Source organism: Malaclemys terrapin, chromosome 1, assembly GCF_027887155.1.
Source record: "Malaclemys terrapin pileata isolate rMalTer1 chromosome 1, rMalTer1.hap1, whole genome shotgun sequence".
NCBI lineage: Eukaryota > Metazoa > Chordata > Testudines > Emydidae > Malaclemys > Malaclemys terrapin.
Window position 1 is genome coordinate 212,164,089 of NC_071505.1, and position 27,714 is coordinate 212,191,802.

Sequence of the window (27,714 nt, forward strand, 5' to 3'; positions counted from 1 at the left end):
TACAATCAGTGGGTGGCGAGAGGGGAAGCTTCAAATAATTTTTTAAATAAAAGTTAAAATGCAAGTTGAAGAAACTTGAATTAGTGGGTTTAAAGGGCATTCATGGTCATGCTCACACATTAGAGACACGTTAAATTGCTTTATTTGTTTCAGGAGTTAAGGCAGTCACAAAAAAAACCCACACTGACAAAAAAATTAAAGTATGCCTGAGAATGGAAATGACGGCCAGAAATCTCTTTGTGTCCCTGGATTGACAGTGACTTCTTCTGTGGCTTTAGTTTCCCCACCTCTAAAATGGGGTTTGTAATATTTAATAATTACAAAAAAACTTTAGATGGAAATGTTTTGACTTGCCCTAGTTCTGAGGAGCACATAGTTTTTGTTTGAAAATGGAAAATACTAAGTACCATTCAGATTCTCAGCTTTTTCCAGTCAATTGCAAGAACAATTACATTGCAAACTCTTTGAGGGACTGTCATTTACCATATGTTTGTAGATTATCTAGCACAAGGTGGGACCTGGGTAGGGGCCTCTAAGTGCTGTAGGAGTATAAATAAATTATTTAGTTTAATAATAGAAACTGGTGCCATAAAGTTAAGCTTCAATCTATGTTTTGTTATCCTGAGCTATCCATATAAATACCTTGCTCTCTTTTCCCTCTGACCCCAGTTATCCAGAAAGATTTGAAAATCTGATATCAACATGAACTAACCTAAGAGTTCTAAGCAGCAGCCATCCTGGTATTATATGACCAGGGACAGGAAGTTGGGGAGTTGAAATCTCAGCATGCTTAGCAGTGGATAAGCTCTGGAATGGAAAACATCTCTGTAGTAGAGCTCTGTGAAACACTATCCAAAATGCTGAATTTGGTGAATTTTAGTCCAAGGGTGCATGAGTCCAGTTCAGGCTAACCTATTGACTTCAATGCATTTCTGATGCATCAAACCAGCTAAACAGTTTGTTGTGTTGACTTTGGTATGCCCAGATCACCTTTTCAAATATGTTTCTCCCCTCCCAAACATCTTATCCCAAATGTTGGCCTCCATCCTGCAATGAGCTCTGCACATGCATGACCCCACACTCAGGTGGAATCTGATGGTCCTCAGTGGGTTCCTGTATGGGCACAAGGATCTGCCCACATAGCATTCTTTGCAGAATTGGGACCTTTGTTGTAACTCAAGAGTCTGATATTTCTTAATCCAACTATAAAATTACAAGTATTTGAAACAACCTCCTGAACCTGCATAGTTCTGTGTCAGCATATCTCTATTTATTGACTTTTTCTTCTCTTAAAAATGGAACTTTCATCCTTGGATGAGACTCTCGCTGACATATCTGGCAGTTATACTATACTTCAAAGAACTTGACTGGGATGTTATCACAGGGATTTTCACCAAGTATAGAAAATCATATTTTTAGCCTAGAGCTGCGAAAGATTCGCTTGACATAGTATCGATAAGATTAGGATCACTGTACTAGAAGCCCTGGAGGCTGTTAAATTTATGATGACCCTAGAAAAAAAATTAATATAGAATACTTAACAGAGTCAGAGGTACTGCATGAGAAAAGCGTAATGCCCCCCCTTTGCCACCCTACAAAATGCTGGATGAGCACTTGTTATAAGTAACATTGCTTATCTTTTCCACTCTATGATGCAGTGGTCCTTCTATTTCCTCCCACAATTCTATCCAAACATTTTTACAGAATTCCAACTGCAGTCAAGATTCACTACAAGATTCACTACAAAAATTTGGTTTTAAGTAATTAAATAACACCCATTATTCTCAGATCAAAGCAAGGGTTTTCTTTCTTCCTTATCTGAAGTCATTTCTAGAGAACAACAACCATTTGTTTAAATATACCTGTTTGATGACTGCTGTATGTCTCCTCTGTGACTATCATAGACTCATAGACTCATAGACATTAAGGTCAGAAGGGACCATTATGATCATCTGGTCTGACCCCCTGCATGCTGCAGGCCGCAAGACCCTTCCCTGGACTCTACCGTTGAAGTCCCCAATCCTGTGTTTTAGTGACTTCAATCGGCTGAGACCCTCCTGCTAGTGATCCCTGCCCCATGCTGCGGAGGAAGGCGAAAAACCTCCAGAGGCTCAGCCAATCTACCCTGGAGGAAAATTCCTTCCCGACCCCAAATATGGCGATCAGTAATACCCCGAGCATATAGGCAAGAGTCTCTAGCCTGACCCTTGTTGGCCATTATGCTGTTCATGTACCATTGCTTGGTTTTCCTTGGCTACTATGTTTTATCATTAAACCATTCCCTCCATAAACTTATCCAACTTAATCTTAAAACCAGACAGGTCCGTCGCCCCCACCGTTTCCCTCGGAAGGCCGTTCCAATATTTCACCCCTCTGATGGTCAGAAACCTTCGTCTAATTTCAAGCCTAAACTTCCCCCCGGCCAGTTTGTATCCATTCGTTCTCGTGTCCACATTAGTACTAAACTGGAATAATTCCTCTCCCTCCCTTGTATTAACCCCTCTGATATATTTAAAGATAGCAATCATATCCCCCCTCAGCCTTCGCTTTGTCAGACTAAACAACCCAAGCTCCTCTAATCTCTTTTCATACGACAGGTTTTCCATTCCTCTGATCATCTTAGTCGCCCTTCTCTGCACCCGTTCCAGTTTGAGTTCATCTTTTTTAAACATTGGAGACCAGAACTGCACACAGTACTCCAAATGAGGTCTCACCAGCGCCTTATACAACGGAAGCAGGACCTCCCTATCTCTACTAGATATACCTCGCCTAATACATCCCAAGACCGCATTGGCTTTTTTCACCACCACGTCACATTGCCGACTCATGGGCATGTGGCCAACTATGATTATTTTTAAATAAAAAGACAGAAAAGTACATTTTAAAAAGTTATAAGAAAGCAGCAAACACAGTGAATTAACTGTGAATTCTCCCTAAAGGAATATTGTAGATTTTCTGTTCTCTTATGAGTCGTAGCGTGCATACCAGACAATACTCCTTATTTTTGGCATTTCTTTAGAACATTGTTATGTACAATGTCTCTCCTCCCCTTCTTACTTCTTTCTACTCTTATTCTCCTGTTTACTCACCCTCTCCTGTCATACCCCCTGGCCCTCATCTGCCCACTAATCAACTAACTAAAGAAAAAGAAAAAGAAAAAAACAGAACAAACATGACGTGGACTTGTCATCACCTGAATCCCTGTGCTTGAACTACATGTTGTACCCTTTTCTCCCTGCCACTTTTCTGTTTTGGGTTGTTATTTTTTTACAGCCCTTTCTAAACTAGGAAAATGAGTGTGTTGAGTACACGTTAGCTAACACATGTGCATGGGGCTCTAGACTGTAAACTCTTTGTTGTCTTTTTCAGACCCAGAGAGGAGTTCATGGTCCTGTTATAACTCAAATTAATTGATTGCTGGCTTTTTCTAAATGGGCTTAATCAGCTTCTCAGAGCTTCTGTTTGCTAGCCTCCCTAAAGGAATATTGTAGATTTTCTGTTCTCTTATGAGTCGTAGCATGCATACCAGTCAATACTCCTTCCTTTTGGTGTTTCTTTAGGACATTGTTATGTACACTGTATTTCTCGGAGGATCATAAATTAAATTCTGGCTTTACTTCACTATGGTAAATGCAGACCAACTTCAATGAAGTTGATTGTTGTTCTGTATTTATGCTAGTGTAAATCAAAGTAAAAAATGGTCCTCTAATTTCCAAGTTCTTGGAAAAGTAGTAAAGTCAAACCCCAGTAGACTTCAATTCTCACATATTTTTTCAAGTTAAAAAGCTTTCACGCTGATTTCAAAGAGGAGGAACTTCTTTTAACAAAATATAAACTAGGGCTGTCGATTAATCATAGATAACTCATGCAATTAACTAAAAAAATTAATCAGGATTAAAAAAATTAATCACGATTAATTGCAGTTTTAATTGCACTGTTAAACAATAGAATACCTTTTGAAATTTATTAAATATTTTTGGATGTTTTTCTACATTTTCAAATATATTGATTTCAATTACAACACAGAATACAAAGTGTTCAGTGCTCACATTATATTATTTTTATTACAAATATTTGCACAGTAAAAATGATAAAAGAAATAGTATTTTTCAGTTCACCTCATACAATACCGTAATGCAATCTCTTTATTGTGAAAGTGCAACTTACAAATGTAGATTTTTTTTGTTACGTTTTGTCAAAAACAAAACAATGTAAAACTTTAGAGCCTTCAAGTCCACTCAGTCCTACTTCTTGTTCAGCCAATCGCTAATACAAACAAGTTTTTTTGCATTTACAAGAGATAATGTTGCCCTCTTCTTATTTACAATGTCACCTGAAAGTGAGAACAGACATTCACACGGCACTTTTGTAGCCGCATTGCAAGGTATTTACGCGCTGGATATGCTAAACATTCATATGCTCCTTCATCCTTCGGCCACCATTCCAGAGAACATGCTTCCATGCTGATGACGGTCATTAAAAAAATAATGCATTAATTAAATTTGTGACTGAACTCCTTGGGGGAGAACAGTATGTCTCCTGCTCTTTTTTACCCACATTCTGCCATATATTTCATGTTATAGCAATCTCGGATGATGACCCAATACATGTTGTTCATTTTAAGAACACTTTGACTGCAGATTTGACAAAAAGCAAAGAAGGTACCAATGTGAGATTTCTAAAGATAGCTACAGCACTCGACCCAAGGTTTAAGAAACTGAAGAAAATCTGAGAGGGATGAGGTTTTAGAATCTTCCAAAATCTGAGAGGGATGAGGTGTGGAGCATGCTTTCAGAAGTCTTAAAAGAGCAACACTCCGATATGGAAACTACAGAACCCGAACCACCAAAACAGAATCAACCTTCTGCTGGTGGCATCTGACTCAGATGATGAAAGTGAACATGAATCGATCTGCACTGCTTTGGACTGTTATCGAGCAGAACCCCTCATTAGCATGGACTTATGTCCCTTGGAATGGTGGCTGAAGCATGAAGGGACATGCTTCAACACATGCTTTAATGCATCTGGCACATAAATGTCTTGTAATGCCAGCAACAACAGTGCCATGAGAATACCTGTTCTCACTGTCAGGTGACATTGTAAACAAGAAGTGGGAATCATTATCTCGTGCAAACAAACTCGAGCAAACAAACTTGTTTGTCTGAGAGACTGGCTAAACAAGAAGTAGGACTGAGTGGACTTGTAGGCTCTTAAGTTTTACATTGTTTTATTTTTGAATGCAGTTATTTTTTGTACATAATTCTACATTTGTAAGTTCAACTTTCATGATAAGGAGATTATATTACAGTGCTTATATGAGGTGAATTGAAAAATCCTATTTCTTTTGTTTTTATAGCACAAATATTTGTAATCAAAAATAAATATAAAGTGAGCATTGTAAACTTTGAGTTCTGTGTTGTAATTGAAATCACTATATATGAAAATGTAGAAAACATCCAAAATATTTAAATAAATGGTATTTTATTATTCGTTAACAGTTTGATTAATCATGATTATTTTTTTTAATCACTTGATAGTCCTAATGCAAACTATTCACCCAACCCATCTTTAGCTGCTGAAAGCTGGCAAATCAAGCAAGTTTAGCTTTTCATCTGTGTTACAAAAATGTAGAAAGAAAATCATGTTTTGCTATTGCAAGTTATCCCATTTGTGCCAGGGAAAGTTTTTTTTTTACTTTGCAAATATGAATATAATGTATCTGAGGAATGGAGAGCATGGGCAAAAGAAAAATTCTGCTTGTTGTGGTTCATTTTTGCAAGCAAAGCTATGCCACGTTATTAGCAATGGTCTCCCTGCCAATGGATAGTGTGAGCTCTCACATATGTAAAGGAACATGTTAGAGAAAATACAATGTTCATATTGTAGAATCAAATCTGAAGAATACTGGTTTGAAAATTACTACTGCTGAGGCCCACAAGGCTATATGTCCTGAGACACTGTGCTTGTGGTTAGTACGGACATGCTATTGTTCTTCCAAAAGAGATTAGATTTTTTTTAAGCTGCATTTCCATGGCTCTGGTGAATCAGGACTTGTGTCCTGCAGATAACAGCGTGATGAAAATTACAGAGAGATAACGATGCAGCACTTTGGTTTTCTGAGGCAGACCTCCCAGGTAGCTGACTACAGAATAGCATGTGAAAAGAAAAAGTGTGTGTGAAGGATATAGGTACATGGCATTTTGCCCAGAAAGGAGTTTGTTTAAATTTTGGCTGAATACTGTCCTTCTGGAACATCTCTCTCTCCCACTTTATTAGTATTTAGGTTGACACTTTTTGTTGAGATTCAACAAAAGTTGTTGCTAATCGAGCCAGATCCTCAGCTGACCAGCAATATGAGGTCAGTGGAACTATGTCAGTTAACACCAGCTGGTCCAATCACATTTATGTATTTTGGGTTTTTCCATGTTTATGAATAACACTTCTTAAATAAAACAGCAAAATAACCGTGTGTCCGTTATCCCAGACTGCCGCCGGGCCAGGACTTCCGGCGGACCAGAGCGAGGCGGTGGGATACCCCACAGCCCCGCTGAGGGCCGAACCTCGGCCGAGACTACTACAATAGGACATAAGTAAAAAAGAATAAAGTTAAAAGGGTTACAAGCTATTAAAAGTGAAAACATGCATCTAAAAGTCTAAAAATCTAGCAAGGTACAGGCTTTGTTCAAGCTGGTTTCTCTCACCTATCTTCCTTCTTCCCAGCCATGGCTAACTTTTCCTAAGCCAAGACCTTCAACAGAAGTACAAGGTGCTGGCTTCCTTTGTCTTCCTGGGTGAAAGATCTTTCCCTAAACAGATTTCGCACCTATATTTAGTTTCCAGAGACTTCAGTCACCCCTTGATTGAAGGACCCATCTTTCTCAGCTTGCAAGAGCTCTGTTATCTTGTGTCTGTCTAGTGATGGATACCAAAGATGGCTTCGGTCTTCCCTTATATCTTCAACAGTTCAATTACTTTGTTTCCAGAGGCAACATGACCTCATGCTTCCCTTCCTGTGGGCTTCCCATCTCCCAGTATGTAAATGAGACTTCCATTGTTTTGATGCCACCATCCTTAATTTACATGGGAAACAGGTAAATAGCTGCCTTCTCTCCTGTGTGGGTGAGACTTGTTTCTCCCTGTTTGGCCACAGACTAGAAAGTATAATATCATTAAGTATCCATATTTTCTCATAATACATATATTTCATTATGATATTAATCACCGGTATGTCATTAGCTTTGAGAAAAAAACTCACTCTGTACACTTTTATAGTACAGTAATATTGTATCCAATCAATTGATTCCATTGCTTATTACTTCAGGATCAGCCCCTGTTTCTATAAACCAGTAAACCTTTTAAATGGATTCTTTGAAAACTCAAACCAAGATTCTATTTCCTGTTAGGGTGACCAGACAACAAATGTGAAAAATTGGAACGGGGGTGGGGGGTAATAGGAGCCTATATAAGGAAAAGACCCAAAAAACGGGACTGTCCCTATAAAATCGGGACATCTGGTCACCCTATTTCCTATAGACTGTTGATGCCATGCAGGCGTCTGCCCCACTTGTTTGCTTAATAGCTTTGTTGACTTGATATGTAAAAATGGACCTTCATTGTCTCTGCCTGATGACCAGACTGGTCAGAGAAGAAAATACACCTTCCTTTGTCTAAGGCTGACCTGTCTACCAACTCCCCCTGGCATGCCTGGTTTAAACACACTTGAATAATGAGTCAAGCATACATCAATAACTCTTCATACCCACTGTGTAGATACATCACACAAGAATATTAATGATCAGTGAGTTATTTGTTTTCAAATGATACCTCACAAGACATATTTCGTACAAAGATTGCTCAATAGCGTGTAGGGTGCGAATACAGAGGAGATTAAGATCACACCTCCCCCCTTACAAAGCTGCTGGAGGATTAGCCATTGGCTGACCCAGAGGCAGCAAGTCAGAGCCCTCTTTTCTGCACGAGGCATCTGCCACCATATTTTCTTTCCCATTTCTGTAGAAGAAACCCGTTTTGCCACCTTTGTCCGATTACAGTCTCCAGGACAGAATAGCAGCAAGTATCCATCATTTCACTTACAGAGTTGTTACAGATATTTCACAGTGACACGAATGACCAGTGTGGTGTTAGATTTCAAATGAGGTATTACATGTCACCGTTTAAATAAATATCATGATACTAGTGTGTGAGGTGTAGTGAGTAGGTGAGGCCTGACAAGAGCTGCTGACAGAGTGGTGAACCAGAAATGGGCCTCTGTGTCACAGAGATGAATGGGGTTTGCCAAGGATACATATATCTTCCTCCTTCCTGTGTGCATAGGCAACAATGATATTACAGTATGTGGCCATGTTATCTTTTCTCCAGTTTTTGACCATCTCTAATTCCCCACCACTCTGAAGCACCACAGGCAGCAGCTGCCAAGGAATGTCCTCTGGAATATATCTCCCTTCCAGCTGGGCAGCTAAGGACCTGGGGCTGGGGACCAGAGCTAGTATGAAGATCCTGTGGGCCATAGGGTTGGGGGAATGTGTCCCTCTGCCTATTCCAAGGGGGTTGTGGGCAGTGCCTGGTTTTGGTATCTCTGCTGCTGTTGGTGGGTGTAGAGTGTGCCATTAGAGGATCTGTTCAGCGTAACAATAACGCTTGCAGAACAGTGCATTGTCTCTGGCTGATTGACACACTGACAGGTAATATTATTGAACAAGAGCCCAATGTCCCTTGCTTGTCATCCTCTCACACTGAACAAAATATTGAAGTCTAAAGACAAAACCAAAGAATTAGCAGCTACCCCTGAGAGCCAGCACTGTATTCTTACCTTCTTACTCACTGTTAACTTAGGCAAAGCTCCCTACCAGTGCTTTGCATGAGTGTACACTGCAGGATCAGACTCAGACTCAATTCCATAGCCTCTTTCCCTATCAGACCAAGCTAAATGTGTCTTACACCCTTCAGTGGGGTGGGGGGGAGGGAGGATATGCATCTCAGGGTAAATATTGTAAATCATTCTTTACATCAACTCAAGTATAAGGATAAGGTATTGTAAAAATAGTATTTACATGTGTAAAGTCATCACTTAGGCATGCATAGGTGAAAAAAAATACTTGCACACATAGAAATAAGAGGCCGCATTTAAAAAATGTGACTTTAGCTGAAAACTGCAGAATTAAGGTACAGATGATGTGTCAGTTGGCAGGCTAGTAACATTCAAGAAGGAGAGGTGCCTGGGAATGGAAACAGCAGAAGAGCCATGACACAGTAGTGACATATGCAATATTAGAGAAAATGTTTCAATTATTAAATTTAACTTGCAAAGTCAAGTCTATATTTCTTTATCTAGATTTTGCTTTATCAGTTTTCTTTTGTTACTTCTACAATACAGTATGCTGGTTAGTTTGGGTCCCAATGGGTTGTGTTGTTGCTTGTTGAGTCTACAAATACTCCAGTAAAGTCATGCTTTTGCCAATATTTTTTCTCTGTAATACTGCTGGCTTCCAGCTTAGAAATGTCTCGATCTTTTGTTATGAAGAAAACTTTGAGTAGCTTAGCGGCTCAGTTGCATAGTTCACTCTTTTTTTTTTTGTTGAGTAAGATTTTCAAATGAGTCATCTCTTCCCTGGACTTTTCTTCTACCCCTTATCCTTTGCTGTGGCTTATTTGAAACTTTCTTGCTCTTCAAACAAATCAAAAAAAGAAAGCCTAAAACACACCTATTACACATGCCTTTACACCCAGCATCTCCTCCTTGCCCCCAATAAAAATAAACTAAAGCGCCTTCTAATTTTTTTAAATGTAAAACTGGAAAAAAGTCTAAGGCCAAGATTTTCACAAGTGACTAGTAATTTGGGGTTCTCAGTTTTTGGGTTCTAAACTGAAGACATTTAAAAGGGGTCTTTTCAAAAAGCATTGGTTTTCAGAAAGCATTAAGCACCCAACTTCTCAAAATTGGACCCTTTTAAAGTGTCTCAAATTGAACACAAAAAAATAAACGGGAAAATATGAGTAACAGTATGAGCTTCTTTGGGCATTTCTCAGAGGTTTTGGCCTGACTATTTAGATGATTTCCTTCTTCATTTGACCTGCTTGTAAAAATTGTGGGCAGGGATGATAATATGGGTGAGATCAGTTTGAAAAATCTGTCACAACAAATGGAGATTCCATTTGACCATCCTCTTCCACTGTTGCTGTGATGTGCAACAGGTGTTACCAGTGATCCCAAAATGAGCAATGGCGTTTCACAAATGAAAAGTGACTGGCTTAGTACCATTTACAAAAAAAGGACAGGAAAAAATGTCTAGTTTTATTTAGAGCTGCTGTGAACATTTGTTTTCTATGATTTCACAAACACCAAAAATTGCATGTATTTCTTTGCAAAATTTAAGGGACTTAAAGTTATTTGCAATGTAGCATAAAAGTACTCAAAAGTCCATTTTAACTGAAAATGTATACTAGCCTACGCAAAGCAAGATGGCAGTGATTTGTAATTAGAGCTGGTTAAAAACTGGGGGTAGGAGGGTGAATCCCTGAAAAAATGGAAAACTATTTTTTGAAAGAAAGTTCAAAAATTTCTTCTTTTTATGAATCCTTTGTCCGGTTTGTCCTTGTTTGTCCCTCCACGAATGCAAGTCAACGCCACACCATTCTATTTTCTTGCCAGCATGTTCTTTCCATTTCTGGCCAAAGAGTTTTGTCATGGGATCAGCCCAGCGCTTTTTTGGTCTGCCCAGTGGTCACCTGTGGTCTCTGGGAGCCAGTCACTGAGACGGGTTGTCCACCTATTGTCTTGCCTGCAGACTACATGACCCGCCCATCTTTGCTTCATGACGTACATTGCCTGCACTACATTGGTCACCTCTGTACGCCTTGTGCTCGCCTAATTCGGTATGTGTTCACGAAGCAATATCTCACACATTCGCCTTCCCATTGCTCTCTGGGTGATAGTGAATTTTTCTTCCTCTGCTTTCGTCGTTGACCAGCTTTCTGCTCCATATCTCATTGCTGGCAGAACAGTGGGGTGAAACAGTTCTTTCCTTTTCTTCAAAGGCAGTTCATCATCCATTAGCAATGTCTTTATTTTGTTGAAACTTGCCCACTCCACCTTTCGCCTCCTATTGCATTTCCCTTTGAATGAGTTGTCTCTGCTCAGCTGCTGACCCAGGTAAATATATTTGTCGACCTCCTCAATTTCTTTCCTGTTTACAGTGATGATTCCTTCTGCACAATGCTCATCTGCATCCACTTAGTCTTCGATATGTTCACTTCCAACCCGATATCAGTTCCAGTAATTGGTAATAATTTACAAATATTTAGTAGTTCAACATCATCTTGTCTGTCAGATACAGAAAATAGGGATAGAGCTTGAGAGGTAGTATGATTTGCAGGGTATAATGGACGGGGGCTTAGGCAGACTGGCTTGGCAGTCACAGCTGGGCAGAAGTCTGCCCATCAGGGACAGTAGTCACCAGGCTGGTGGTGGAGGAATTGCAAGAGCCAGGTTCTGTAAGCAAAAGTCAGGCCAGTGGAATCAGGAGGCAAGAGTCAGAGTCATTGTCAGGCTCGAGTCAGAGGCAGTACCAGGTTAGAATAGAGAGGCAGGAATCAGGGCCAGAGTCAGGCTGGAGATCAGGATATCAAGCAGTGTCTTGCCCTGCAGCAGACCAAAGTCTGTGTGATTGCCCAGACAATTTCCTGGGCAACCCTTGGGGCTAAACAGGCGGCTTGGTTAATCAGAGGGCTGCAGGGTATTGTCACTCTTAGGGTTGCCAGCCCTCCAGGATTGTCTTTAATTAAATGTAATTTAATTGAATCTTTAATTAAAGACTATGTCATGTGATGAAACCTCCAGGAATACATCCAACCCAAATTGGCAACCCTAGTCACTCTGGGTCTCTTGGATGGCACTTCCTGAGGCACCTACTCTCCATAGTGGTCCCTGGCTGTGCCTTTGCATGGCCTCCTGGTGGCACTGTGGGAATATCAGCTGTGCTGGGCTCTGCAGACCTGGCTTCTGGTCCCTTACAAGGAGAAGAGTGGTTTAATGGTTTTGGACTAGGAATGGGAGTGATATATTGGGCTGCTATATTGGCTGTACTAAAATCAATGGAAAAACTCCCATTGACTTTAGTTGGGCCAAGATTTCACCCCTGGGTTCTAATCCTGGCACTGCCACTGCCTTGGTCCTTAGGTATATACATTAGAAGCACTACAATGGCACTTACTACACCGATGGAAGGGGTTCTTCCATTGCTGTAGTAAACCCACCTCTTTGAGAGAAGGTAGCTGTGTCAGTAGAGTTCATCCTTCGACCTAGCAGTGTCTCCGCCAGCGCTTAGGTTGACTTAACGACATTGCTCAAGGTATAACATTTTTCATAGTCCTGAGTGATATAGTTAGGTCAACCTAACTTGGTAGAGTAGACCAATCCGAAGTCTCAGTTTGCCATCCATAAAAAGGGAAAGACAATATTTACCTTCTCAATGCACATCTTAATACATATGAGCAAGAGTCTGCAGGATCGGGCTCAGAGATTGTAAAGTGCCAATACCGGAAACCGTGGCTTTGTCTTAACTAGGAAATGTGGTTGAGTTTAACTTGGGCTTAGCTAGTGTAGGTGGAGCTCAATGGAAAAGGTGGAGACAGAACATACAGCCCCCTGATTTGCAGACCTGTACTTAACCCCCTCCATCTTGGAGAGCTCCCTCTCCTCTGTCTGACAACTTATTCAAAATTTTTAAAAATATGGATTTTTCACATAAAAATTACATTTAATTCAGAGTGTGAAAAACATTTTGTGTGAAATAATATAAGATTTCAGTAAGTTCACAGAAGTTTCATGAACTCAAAACCAGGTAAAATTTTAATTGGTGGGGAGGGAGGACCAAGACATTTTCTTTTCCTTTATACATATTTTACCCAGATCTAGTTTTTATTTCTTTTACAACAGTTTTCACACAACTCTGTTCTCACGGGCTCCCAGCCTGTTATTTTGGTGCAATGGTTATGGTTCCCTAAGTTGTAACATAAATAAGGAAAATCTCTCACTGTGTTGTTTTTAAAATTCTAACTACCTTTGTAAATGATGATGATGTGATTGCATTGTGCAACCTAATGCTGACCTATATTCAAGGGAGCTCCCCCACAAATGACTGTGGTACCTGGGAACTAATTGTGATGTGACTTCATAACTGAAATGTTATCTCCACTGGGGACACTAGTACTAATGGAGAATTTTTTGCAGCCCTGATTAATCAGCTGTGACGCCACTCCAGGCAGTCTATGTTTTGCAGGTTGGTAAACATAATGAACTTGGGAACTGACCAGACTCTGCAAATAAGCTGTGTTGTCTGAGCAATCCCCACAGGTGGGGACATCTCTAATGTGAAGCCATGCTGTGAAACACTTTTAAGTATGTGTGGCAAAAAGGTTTACAAATATTCATTGCCTTGCAACCTTGGGCTATGAATGTGTCAGCTTTTATAAGCTAAGCCATGTTGAGTCTGATCATGGAAAAACTTCCAAGAAAAACACAGGTGCTGCAGAAAGCAGTATTAGAGATTCAGTAGATGGGAGTTTTCCTGATAAGTTGGTATTGAACCAATGCCCCAGTTTGGTTATGGGGGATATATGACCGTATAGAGCATATGCCTTGGCAGGGTTGGGGGGAGAGGAAGAGAAGAGTTAGTTAGAAAAAAATACTGTTCTTCCCCTCATTTAATCACTCACAATAAAACCAGGTAACCAACCAGCTATGGGTTTAAATTACTAGGGAGGAAGTTTGTAATCTCTAGTTTTCTACTAATTTTGTACTTCTCAAAAATATAATTTGAGAATTTTGTAAAACCTGTAACTCCACAAGGTTTTCCCATCTTGTCATGAAAGAATTTACCTAAGAGTGTTGATTGACCCTGCTGTCTGGGTTATATTCCACCTTGAGTGCTTGTACTCTATGTAAATTCCTCTTGCAATTCCATTCACTTCCAAGCCCTGCACATGTGGGATGAAGGGCAGTAGCTACATATTCCTTCTCTTGCACGCTTATCTCTTGAGGTTTGGTGGAAGTGGTCACTGGTGCCTGTCTTCAGCCCCTCCATTGGGGTTGGTCTTGTACAAAGTCCCACAAGTCTCAATCTTCCAGCTTTGCTTCTGTGATGAGGAGTACTAGGGCAAATGCTGTATTTAATACTGGACAAATTCCAAGTACTAGTACTGATATTTAAAACATTACATGTCCAAGAACTTTACTACTTTAGAAACTGCCTCTTCACCTGTGATTTCCTAATGAATCTGAACTCGGAGGAGAAACTAGAGTTGACAGAGGTCAGGGGGAAACTGGCAGAAAAGAATTCTCAGGGTTTCAGCTGTGGACCATTATAGCAGAGGAAATTAGAATGATCCCAAATCCAGTGAGCTTCATGGCTAAATGAAAAAAATGTGCCTACACTTTTCCCCCCATAAAAGTAGGACTAGTTTGAAGTTAAAGAAGAATAAAGTAAGAGGAGGATTTTTTTTTTTAAATCTAAGCAACGGCAACTATTAAAGAGTAGAACACATTATCATCCTGCATGATCTTTTGTTATGTGATTCTTTATTATTTACTTTTTCACTTAGATTTCACAATGATTGGTGCATTAGATATGCCTAGATAAATACGTGTGTGATGGCTCAGAAGTGAGCTGCACCAGAGTTCTCTCCCCCACTGTGATGGGGCATGCAGCCGACACTGGCTGGTAAGAAGTTAATGAAGCCCTAGGGAGGCTGCACAGAAAGCAGCCAATGGGAGAGGGGCTGCGAGGAGCAGCCAATCAGGGCCGGGCAGGCCCATATGAGAAGAGCTGCAGGGAAGAGCAAGTTCAGTTGCTCCCTGGAGCTCAAGGAGGGAGGACTGGATGCCTTGCAGGAGGAGGAAAACTAGATCGTTGGACAGAGAAGAGCTGGGCAGGATCAGGGGAGTGAGAGCAAGCTCCTGGCTGACTGACAAGACTGGCATGCTAAGGCCCTGAGATAAGGGTGGGGAAGTTGCTGGAGCTACAGGGAAGCAGCCCAGGGAAGTAGACTAATAGGTTGGAGGAGACACAGAGCATGGTTGCCATCTACAGGGTCCCTGGGCTGGGATCTGGAGTGAGTGGGGCCCGGGTCCCCTCCTCACCCCCACTTGCCATTGAGGAAGTGGCTGGACTGCTGGACTGTGGTACATTCCTCTGGAAGCGGGGGGAGCACAGAGTGTGGCACAGCCAGAGGGCTGTGTCCTGAAGAGGACACTGCGGTCCTTAGAGCGACACAGGTACAGGAGTAGAAGTGAAGACAGGTGAGACACCACTGAGAGTCAGTGTACCAACCTGTGGAGATGATATGCAAGATGACCAGCAGGAGGCACTAGCATGGTGAGCCGTACCCCATCACACCTACTTTTCCCCATAGGCAGTGTTTTCAAGTGACAGACCTTTACCCACCCTTCTCTGTTCTCATGGGTACTTCAATCACCCTGACATCTGCTGGGAGAGCAATACAGCAGTGCATAGACAATCCAGGAAGTTTTTGGAGAGTATTGGGGACAACTTCCTGGTGCAAGTGCTGGAGGAATCAACTAGGGGCCCTGCTCACAAACAGGGAAGAATTGGTAGGGGAAGTAGAAGTGGGTGGCAAACTCGGCAGAAGTGACCATGAGATGGTCGAGTTCAGGATCCTGACAAAAGGAAGAAAGCAGAGCAGCAGAATACGGACCCTGGAGTTCAGAAAAGCAGACTTTGACTCCTTCTGGGAACTGATAGTCAGGATCCCCTGGGAGGCTAATATGAAGGAGAAAGGAGTCCCGGAGAGCTGGCTGTATTTTAAAGAAGCCTTAGTGAGGGCGCAGGAACAAACCATCCCTGTGTGCAGAAAGAATAGTAAATATGGCAGGCTACCAGCTTGGCTTAACAGAGAAATCTTCGATGAGCTTAAACACAAAAAGGAAGCTTGCAAGAAGTGGAAACTTGGACAGATGACTAGGGAGGAGTATAAATTATTGCTCGAGCATGCAGGGATGTAATCAGGAGGGCCAAGGCACAATTGGAGTTGCAGCTAGCAAGGGACGTGAAGGGTAACAAGTAGGGTTCCAACAGGTATGTTAGCAACAAGAAGAAGGTTAGGGAAAGTGTGGGGGAGGCAACCTAGTGACAGATAATGTGGAAAAAGCTGAAATACTCAATGCTTTTTTTGCCTCGGTCTTCACAGACAAGGTCAGCTCCCAGACTGCTGCATTGGACAACACAGTATGGGGATGAGGTGAGCAGCCCTCAGTGGTGAAAGAACAGGTTAAGGACTATTTAGAAAAGCTGGACATGCACAAGTCCATGGGGCCGGATGCAATGAATCCAAGAGTGCTGAGGTAGTTGGCTGATGTGACTGCAGAGCCATTGGCCATTATTTTTGAAAATTGATGGTGATTGGGGGAAGTCCCAGATGATTGGGAAAAGGCAAATATAGTGCCCATCTTTAAAAAAGGGAAGAAGGAAAATCCGGGGAACTACAGACCGGTCAGCCTCACCTCAGTCCCCAGAAAAATCATGGAGCAGGTCCTCAGGGAATCCATTTTGAAGCACTTGGAGGAGAGGAAGGTGATCAGGAACAGTCAACATGGATTCCCCCAGGGCAAGTCATGCCTGACCAAACTGATTGCCTTCTATGATGAAATAACTGGCTCTGTGGATATGGTGAAAGCAGTGGACGTGATAAACCTTGACTTTAGCAAAGCTTTTGATATGGTCTCCCACAGTATTCTTGCGAGCAAGTTAAAGAAGTATTGATTGGATGAATGGACTATAAGGTGGATAGAATACTAGCTAAATCGTCGGGCTCAACGGGTATTGATCAATGGCTCAATGTCTAGTTGGCAGCCGGTATCAAGCAGAGTGCCCCACGGGTCAGTCCTGGAGCTAGTTTTGTTCAACGTCTTCATTAATGATCTGGATGATGGGATGGATTGCACCCTCAGCAAGTTCATGGATGACACTAAGCTGGGGGAGAGGCAGATACGCTGGAGGTTAGGGATAGGGTCCAGAGGGACCTAGACAAATTGGAGGATTGGACCAAAAGAAATCTGATGAGGTTCAACAAAGACAAGTGCAGAGTCCTGCACTTAGGATGGAAGAATCCCATGCACTGCTACAGGCTGGGGACTGACTGGCTAAGCGGCAGTTTTGCAGAAAACGACATAGATGAGAAGCTATATATTAGTCAACAGTGTGCCCTTGTTGCTGAGAAGGCCAACAGCATATTGGGCTGCATTAGTAGGAGCATTGCCAGCAGATGGAGGGAAGTGATTATTCCCCTCTATTCAGCACTGGGTGAGGCCATATCTGGAGTATTGTGTCCAGTTTTGGGCCCCCCATTACAGAAAGGATGTGGACAAATTGGACAGAGTCCAGCGGAGGGCAACATAAATGATTAGGGGGCTGGGGCACATGACTTATGAGGAGAGGCAGAGGGAACTGGGCTTGTTTAGTCTGCAGAAGAGAAGAATGTGGGGGGATTTGATAGTAGCCTTCAACTACCTGAAGAGGGGGTTCAAAAGAGCATGGAGCTAGTTTGTTCTCAGGGGTGGCAGATGACAGAACAAGGAACAATAGTCTCAAATTGCAGTGGGGGAGGTCTAGGTTGGATATTAGGAAAAACTATTTCTCTAGGAGGGTGGCGAAGCACTGGAATGGGTTACCTAGGGAGGTGGTGGAATCTCCATCCTTAGAGTTTTTTTAAGGCCCGGCTTGACAAAGCCCTGACTGGGATGATTTAGTTGGGGCTGGTCCTGCTTTGAGCAGGGGGGTTGGACTAGATGACCTCCTGAGGTCTCTTCCAATCCTAATCTTCTATGATTCTATTATTCTCCTAAACTGGAACTCTGTAGTTCACCCTACTTTAAACTGGATCACCAGGACATAAGATCCCCTATTCCCACTCTATGGCCATGGTTATAGGGTGATCGGAGCCTTACACCTTGCAGTCCTTCATGAGTGAACCCCCTGAGAGAACAGATTTCATTGTCCTCACCTCTCTCTGGGTGGAACCCCACAGTTCTACCACTCTTAGACTTGATCCTGGAGTGACATCCTTCCTGTTTCTAGCCACGTTAACACGACAGACCCAACTGAAATTGTTACCTGTAACATACTTCTCTCTGGAAGCCTGTGATCAGTGGCAAATTAAAGTGATTCAAAATAGCTCCTTCCAAACAAACATATTGTCCATTCACCGAAAGTGCAGATAAGGCATAAGAAATGGGTTAAGACCACAAAAGGTGTCCCTGCCTGGGTCTTGCCTAAAGCTCATCACCTCTTTCAAGATTTAGGTGAGCCTACCTGCTTCAGACACACCCCACAGAGCCTCTGCCTCACTACCACAGCCCTGTTGCATTGTCTTTAGGCAAGACCCAGTCCGGAAAACTTTGTGATTTGGTTGTTGAGTTGCTCATTGATAATCCTACCTGCAAGTCACTAGCTAAATAAGAAACTTCTGGTTTACAGTTTTGTCCAGTTAATTCAGTTTGAAAAAAACCCACATTTTCCGCCTCTTCCCTCCCTAAGAAACCATTGACAATGTTGTTACCATCTTTGAGGAAATATGCACCAAAACTGAACTTAACATTTAGCCACTCTTCTTTATTTGTTTCTCCTCAATAAGCATGTCTAGATTTTCTTGCTGGGTATCCAACTTTGAACTTTAGGCCCAGATTTTTAAAGCTATTTAGATGTTGCTGAGCTCAGCACCCAAACCCAAGGGCAATAAAGCAGTTACTTTATTCTAAAATGTTCAGTGTATTTATTGCCAATCCCAAGGGGAATGGTTGTAACAGTCTGTAGAAATTTGACAAGTCTTTTTTTTTATTTTTCATAATTCCAATTGAAGTTGTAATTTGTATTGTTTCTATTTAATAATCCCCATGAGTGGCATTTGTCCATATCTTGAACACTACAGTTATTTAAATATAGTTATATATATATGGCATATGGATAGTCCTGGGTTTTGAATCTCTCCCAAAATATTTCTTTGGCTGCCTTTGTATACTGTGGGCTGTTTTTTCTAACCAAATACTAATGAATGTTTGGCTACAGAAGGAGAGTTTCACACAGAGGGCCACAATTGCTGTCTACCATTGTTGTATAACATTAATTCATATATTGATTACCTCTCACTAATAAGCTTTTCCCTCCTTAAGTGGCTGAGTTTCAATACTGAACACATACATATATTTATAACTCTTATGGAAGAGAAGGGTGTTTGTTGCTGACTGGTCTTTTTCATGTTACAAATAGTATTTCAAATCACTTTGCTACTGAGTAGTAATTGACATGACAGGAGTTTTATTCGGGTTTCTAATTTGACTCCCCAGAATGCATCTGTTAAAACCTATCACAACACCAAAATGAAGATACAAAATGGCCAGCCCATCAAAACCATCTTTGCAACCCTGCGGATTGTTAAACCGATTTGAGGCATTTTATGAGTCTGCTTAGGAAAATTAATATCTTATTTTTAAAGTGCAGTATTGTAGGTATATATGAAAGTCTTTTCATTTCTAGAATTGCAGTTCATGTTTAAGCTTTGATTCCAAATACATGGATTTTGACTGTTTCATCTAAACATAAAGAAGGAGAGTTTTACTTAACTACTATGCTATGCCCTGGTGTTGTACTTGCAATTTTTCCTTGAGATCCCTTCAAGACTGTATAGTAGCATGGACAATATCTCTCATTCCCTGGGGCAGTATTGGCAAGGACTTACACTGTGGCTATCTGCATGAAACCTGCACTATGAATAGCATTTGTCATTTGTCATGTATTAGAAGAAATTGTCTGTTCCTGATGACAGCTGATCTTATGTACAGACAATATTTGTCAGTGCACAGACTGATTCTTTTTCATTACAATAGCATTTGCCACAGTCAACCCATAATACCTTTTATATTCTCGGAGGAGAGCCAGGTCTGTAGATAATTGGATATCCAACTGTTGGCTTTCTATTATCACTTTGTTCAAAAGGCACATGTTTACCTGGTACTTCATATAGGCTGCAATAAGTGGTTGATCTTCTGATTATCCTCTGTTGCTTATTTGATGTAGATTTGTTTGCCTTCCCTCCTCCCCCGTCTGTGTTCCCCCCATCCCTGAACCAATTTGATTTAAAAAGAAAGCTCAGAAATAAGAAAAAGATATTTCAGTGTGTTAATATTGTTCCCTTCCTCTTGCTCGTGGCAGTTTAGTGTATATCTCACACTATACTATGTAACATGCAAAGAAAGGAATAAAAACATTTTCAAATATCTGAAAGCTTTTGTGTAATGGGTGGTTGTTTTTTTTGTTTTTGTAGAAGGGGGTAATGAACTGGTAGACTTTTTTCTAAAACAAGCATCTGTAACACTTGCTGGCTTTAACAGCACAATTTTTCCATAATATTTAATGACGGAAGTTCTGCATATATTTACATAATGTGTCTTTTTTGGCAAGAGAACAACTGAGGGCATATATGACAATACCTCACGATTTTCTCTCTTTCCTGTCAATTATACTTGAGTCATCCCAGTCGTTTAATCTTTAGGTCAATAAAATGAATCTCAAAGCAAAAGCCTAGCATGTATTGAGGAATTAACTCAGTAGGATGCCTTGGAAAAGTGAATATTTTCCCATTGTCCTTTTCTCCTAACATCAATGTTTTTCCAATTTTCTCCTTCTGTTAGGAAGTTCTTATGCACATTTAATGTGGCTTTATTATAAGAATCTTTGCAAGGCCATCAGTACCTATCAACATGCATTTTACTTCTCAGTGTATAATGATAAGGGTGTGGGAATCTCATTTTGTCATGAGACAAAGAATAATGCAATAAAGAGATAGGACCTGATCCAAAGCTGATCAAATTCAGTAGGAGTCTTTCTATTACATTTAATGAGCTTTGGTTCAAGCCCATGGTGGGTAAAATTGCTTGCAGGTATTTGATAAGATGGATACAGTCTGATCATGTAAAATAATAGTAAGTGTCATTCACTGTATATTTTATGGTGGAACTTACTGAACAAAAGTATCTGATTCAAGTTCGCTCAGCTAACATGAGACAGGAATAAAGTTGGATGATACTCAGGAATTTTGGTTTGCTGGGGATTTTGGTATTAATGATTTTTTTTTTGTTCCAATTTGGAACAAAACAAACTTACCAAAATTTCCCAGTGAACCAGAGATCCCCTCAAACTTTTGTTTCAGAAACACTGAAAAATGGTGTTCCTGAAACAAAATCACTGAATAGTAGCTCCACTTAGCTGCTCCATGGCAGGGATCCTACCAGCCAGGGCTCTTAGAGCTGCTAGGTTCCCTGTTCCAGTCAAGGCACCGGGGGTTCCTAGGCTCCTTGTAGTGGAGTACAGCCTGAGAGTCCTGGCTTCACCCAGGACTCCCAGGCCTGCTGCCGTAGAGCAGGGAGCCTAGCAGACCCCAGAGCTAGGGGTGAAAGTAAAATTGAAAACTTACCAGTACCAGCTCTGGTTCTGGCTCCGCCCCCCAAAGGGGTGGGGCTGGGGGGGGTCCAGCCCTTCCATGCTGCCTGGCCCGCGCCGCCCGGGGCTCCAGTGGCGATTTAAAAGGCAGAACCCCTGGCCCTTTTAAATCGTTGGCCCCAGGGTAGCTGCTCCTTTTGCCCCTCTCCCATTGGCAACCTGGGGGAGGCAAAAGGGGCAGCGATGATAAAGCGTCAGCGTCAGCTCCCCCGTCAGCTGCCCCGCCACTAGGGATCCGGTGTTGTACAATATTTCCTTTTTAAAAATTAAAATAATGAAAATAAAAATTAAATGTATTAGCACTTGCTCCAGTCACCCAGCTCGCAACTGACTTACTGGAGCCCAAACTACAACTTAACTTATAGGAGTGCTTCCCTCTGTTCGATCCTTGTAATCCACTTTATTTCCCTCACAGAATTCCAACTACCCCATTAAACAATTAATCAGGCTGCTTATATTGACACAAGTGTCTTAATTGTTTAATTTTTTATGCACACTGGCCAAACTGAGAACTCATTATACTGAGGCCTAATAAGATTACCATAGTTGCACCTACACTGTACTCCTCCACTAACACTCAGTTCTGTTTGTACAATCTGCCTGCCACCCTTTTCATTTGCATAATTCCTGACCTATGAAGGTTTTTTTTATATGCCTATGTTTGTACTTTTTACATGTTTAGTGATTGTGTTTTTTTAAATCTAGTTTTCAGTAACAAGTTCAAATAGTATTTTTTACCGGGGTACACTAAACCAATTAAAAACGTAGTAGTTGTCAACTAATTCAGCTGCAGCCTATCATACACATGTTTATTTGCGTATGCAGTCTTGTGAGCTGACATTGTTTTCCCTATTGCCCTTTGAGGAGGGTAATACTAGACAAAGACTATTTACTCAGCTGCTTTAGCAACCATCAACTAAAATAGATAATTAGTTAAACCAGCTGAGAGGAGTATGATGATTTTTAAACCAAGGTGAAACCAAGGTCAGGAGTTAGCTCAAGCAAGTGATATAAATCTTGGTATTCACTAAAACGAGAAGCTGAATTATGTAGTCTTGCCCATGGTAATTAAAAAAAAAAAAAAAGGCCAAAATTCCGGCTAGGTACTATTTTTATAATTTCAAAGGAAAATTAAGTTCTGAAGTTACAGAAAATCACTAGTGTCCAATTAGGACTGTGCTTAGCCAAAGCTACATTCTGATTGGGTGGTTGGGCCTTAGGGAGCAAGAATGGACCAAATGCGAGAGACACTGAAGGGCCTATTATAAAAGTTATTCAGTTTCAAGTTGGGAACCTCAGAATGGCACATCAGAATCCAGTGAACTTCCTAACGACTGTTGGAGGGCGCTGACGATGTTGAGGATGCTGATGATGTATTTCACAAAATACACCAGACTGTTGAGCTAGAGCGTCTCAATACACTCAACAATATACATTGCCACACACAGTAAAGTCTTAAGGAATGGGGCCCCTGCAGACTGCCTAAGGCATTAGAGTCACTGAGATGAATCCCACACAGGTGCTCTAAGTGTTGACGTACATACTTTCTGGGCACTTGGTGTACTGACAGGTGAGCAGGTGCTCGAAATATTGACTTAATTGTAACTGTTTTAAGTGCTGACCTTAGATGTTCTACAGGAGCAGAGCTCCACCCTCTCAGACAAGCTGAGTATGGCAAAGGTACATGACAAAAATAAGAATCAGCTCCTGGGAAAGCTTGTCAAAACTTCAAGGGATGGACATCTTCATTTAGCGTTCCATAGAAGCTTCTTGGTACCTCAAGTGCCTTGGAAAGTTAGATATAAGAGTCCAGGTTATTGGGGATTTTTGGTAGGTGGCCATCAAGTCTGAGATACTTGTGTGAAAAGTCCACTGATTCCTGTCATTTTTGGCAGTTGATACTTTTCTGAAAGTCATGAGCAGGAATGTCAATGAATGTAAATTTTCTCATAGCTTTGCATGACATAATTATTAACTATTCAATATCATAAGTCTCAAGGGGACAATTTTCAGAGTTGAAAATGGGTGTGAGCATTTGAAAATTGTTCCCTGACTTTGATTTTCAGGTCATTAAAGTAATCCTGTGAGACCAGTCTCACCTATTATAATTTTTTCTTTCCTTCTATCTATCTTAGCTAATTATATTCCCCTCCCCCACAATACTACTGGCCGAGCCTCTCACACTCTGTATTTATCCTCACAACATCCTGTGAGGTAGGGAAGTGCTAGTCATGGGTGAAAGTAACTTACAGAACTTACCAGTACTGCTGGAATCCTGAGGGGGGCATGGCCTCATCCAGAAAAGACGTGACCTCAACCGGAAGAGGTGGGGCCTCTCAGGATTTAAAGGCCCTGGGGCACAGGCTGTGGCTGGGAGCCCCAGGGCCTTTAAATCAACCCGGGGCTCCCAGCTGCAGAGGTGGCTAGGAGCCCCCGGGGCTCACGGGCAAATTAAAGGGCTCGGGGCTCCAGCTGCCGCGGAGTTCCGGGCCCTTTAAATCCCCACACAGCTCCAGCTGGGATTTAAAGGGCTCAGGGTGGCTGCAGGGAGCCCCGAGCCCTTTAAATCCTGGCCCCAGCCCTGCTGCTGGATCTCCGGGCAGGATTTAAAGGGCTCGGGGCTCTCTGCAGTGGTGGGGAGCTCTGAGCCCTTTAAATCCTGGCCCCAGGCCTGCTGCCGAAGCTGTGGGCGGGATTTAAAGGGCTCGGGGCTCTCTGCAGCAGCGGGGCTCTCCGAGCCCTTTAAATCCTGGCCCCAGCCCTGCCGCCAGAGCTGCGGGCGGTATTTAAAGGGCTCGGAGCTCCCTGCCGCTGCGGAGATCCGAGAGCCCTTTTAATCCCGGCTGCGGAATCCAGTGCGGTCCGGCACGGCTTACTGGCTCTTGCCGGTATGCCGGACCGGACCAGACCGGCTCACTTTCATCTCTGGGTGCTAGTATCCCTCTTAGAGATGGGAACTGAAACACAGACTAGTCTAAGGTCACACAGGAAGTCTGTTGTAGAGCAAGGAATTGAACCGCGGTCTCTTGAATTGTCAGTGACCTGACCACCCTTTCTCTCCCTAAAGTTAAGTTTAGTTTATAATTGTTTTCCTTCCTGGAGGATATATTCAACTCATATAAGCTAAATTAAATGAGTAGTATCAGCCCACTCTCATGTATAATGGCTATTTTACATTCTCTATCAAGTATTCACTATACAGCCCGTTACCTCCATGAAATGCACTGTATTCGACATGCGTAATTTCAAAATGATAAAAAGACATATATGTATTTTTATTTAGAAAACCCCTATTAGTGTGTATAGCATATTGGTATTTGTAAATGATACATTTCAGCAAAGCATCTTTTTATATACAGGAGCTGACAGGGCTAATTTGTCAGTGGCTGAATCATCGCTCAGCTGAATCAACAATCTCTTAAAAAAATAGTTTGACTAAGGGAATGGTATTAATTTTTTTGTCCTTACTTCCAAAACATTAAGTTAAATTGTTACAGTATATTAGATGTAATGTGATGTGACAGTTAAGCCTCACAGTTAGAGCTGGGTGTGCACCATTCACTTACCCTGTCCTTTTTGGGGGCATCTGTCAGTATTTGATATTGTTCAAGTATCATCTCTGAGAGACAGTAGAGTGCCAAGGTAAGGTCATTTTCACATGTGCCATCTTCTAAAGGAATAATACCATCTTCTTCTGGGAATAATACCGAAAGCACTGTGGTTCTTCCTTCATGAATAAATGAACCAGTTGAGAAGAGCCATCATCTTCTCATGTCAGTAATATCTCTATGTATAGAACCTCCCCCAGAAGAAAAACATGAGATAAAATACAAGTAATGAACAGGTTTCAGAGTAGCAGCCGTGTTAGTCTGTATCCGCAAAAAGAAGAACAGGAGTACTTGTGGCACCTTAGAGACTAATAGATTTATTAGAGCATAAGCTTTCGTGGACAACAGCCCACTTCTTCGGATGCATAGTGAACAAGTGCCCATATTTTCAAAACAGCTTGGCTCCTATTCAGGCATCTCATGCAATGGGCAGAATTTTCAGAGTGCTCAGCACCCAGTTGTTCCTATGGAATAAAAATATATTTCACACCCCCATTCACAACCCTAAGAAATGTAAGTAGAATTGAGTCCCATGTTTTTAAAAGTGTCTCCAAACATGGTGATTCCACATCCTTCCAGAAGTAAATGGAAGTATTTTGGTTCCATACTTATCCACAATCACGTCCTTACAAAAGCTAGTGGTAGAGATGGGAAAACCAGTTTGGATAACTTCAAATGTTCACCCCAAATGCAAACTGCATCTTTTTTTGAGAGCTAGAGTTAAACAACTTTAAAAAGAGCTAATTCTCCCCATACCGCGTATGACTCTGTACTTCCAGGTTCTAGACAGGAATGTAAATGGAAGTGCAAAAATAACGTGGGCTAGCTTTGTGATATGAAGAGCTTTATGCAAGGCAAGAATTGCAGGAATTCTCACAAGGAATCTCACATGAAATTTCTAGCTCATTTTTGTAAATTCAGGAAATTCAGGTAGTTTGAATAAGCGTCCGAACATCTGGGTTCTTATTCTTATTTAATCAATTTTAAGCCTTTTGAAGTTTGCCCACCATTAGTTAAAATGTGCTGTATGAAGTCTATATATTAAAACAAATAATGTTGAGAACTTCACTCACACTTACAAAAACCAGGAAAGCTGAAACTTCAGGCTTACCCATTAGTAGTAGTATTTGTACTTGTTACAATTGCAATAGCGCCCAAAATGTGCCAAGCACTTTCCAAATCCTGAAGAGGAAAGTCCTTAGTCCTGAAAAATGGGGACACTGTCCAACCCTGAGGTGTTTTCCACCTGAGCGAGGCTCCTAGATTACGCAAAAGGTTTCTAAAGGGCCCCATGACAGAGAATAGGAGATTCTGTGGTCAAGGGAGGAGCTCTAGATTGGAAACTCTTGAGTGGAGACAACCCTACCTCAATCCTTCCCAGCAGGAAACTTCTTCCTTTCTTTGAGCCTTTCCCTGACTACCCTAGAGATAGCTGTCTCTAGGGTAGTCAGGGAAAGGTTACTTTTATTTGGACTCAGCAGTGTTGTCAAGTTTGGCATATTATTCATATTATACTTTTGCAAGCCTTACTAATGGGTCTTTACTAACAGGCATGTCGTGTTTTCAACAATAGCAGATATGCTGTCCAAAATAAAGCTAGTCACATTAGTGAATATTTTTAATATATAATCATGGCATTCACCATAGTAACTAGCTGCTTTTGCGCTACTAGGCTGCTTGGGGTAATAATAATGGAATTATTTGCACAATATGATTCAAAATACTGAATGTAGAGTAAAAATTCACATGAAAAATAGAATGTGAAGGGCATGTTCATTGGGCACTTTTTAATCCTTAATAGATTGACAATAAAAGTGGTCAGACACCACAATGATGGGTGCCATACAAGAACCTAGACAGATAGTTAATTATTTACTCATTTTGTGTAAGCAGTCAACAAGCTGTAATTTAAGTTAGAATCAGCATTAACAAAGAGTGAACTGAGAGCGCTTTCAGATTGCTGAAATTGCATAGCAAAAACACATTATCCTGGCAGAATAACACGACTTTCTGCTCACATAATTCCCGCAGCCTGGGCTAATGGGCTCTATGTAGCAGTAAGTGTTTGTCAACAAGGGAGAGATTTAACTGCAGAATTACTGAACTACCTCACTCAAAGCTCAGTGTCTAAATGTAGCATCAGGGGAAACTCAAAAGTCAAGTTTAAAACGTTTTGTGAAGGAACAGATAGGTTTTCAGATATCTTCTGAGAGCCTTGGGTGAAATGATGTGCTTCCTTTGAGACCCAGAAGGAGACCAAATAAAGTAACAGGCAACAAACAAGATGCTGCCCCTCTTTTGAAATAAAAGAAACCAAAATGGATTTAGCAAATCATGGAGAGATGCCAAGGATTGGCTGTCCTTAAGAGTGAGATTCAAGGCCAAAGAGTGAGACTTTCCAGGTGGTGTGTCAGGTCATTGCTTAAGACAGGGACTCTCACCTTGGTGACATCCAGTAGTGCAGGTTTTTAATCAAACCAGCACTGAATAGTTAGTTTAAAATGTACACTGCTTAATATTGCATATGAAACACTTAAATGTCCTAATTCACGCTAAAGTCTAGAATTCTAATGCAATGC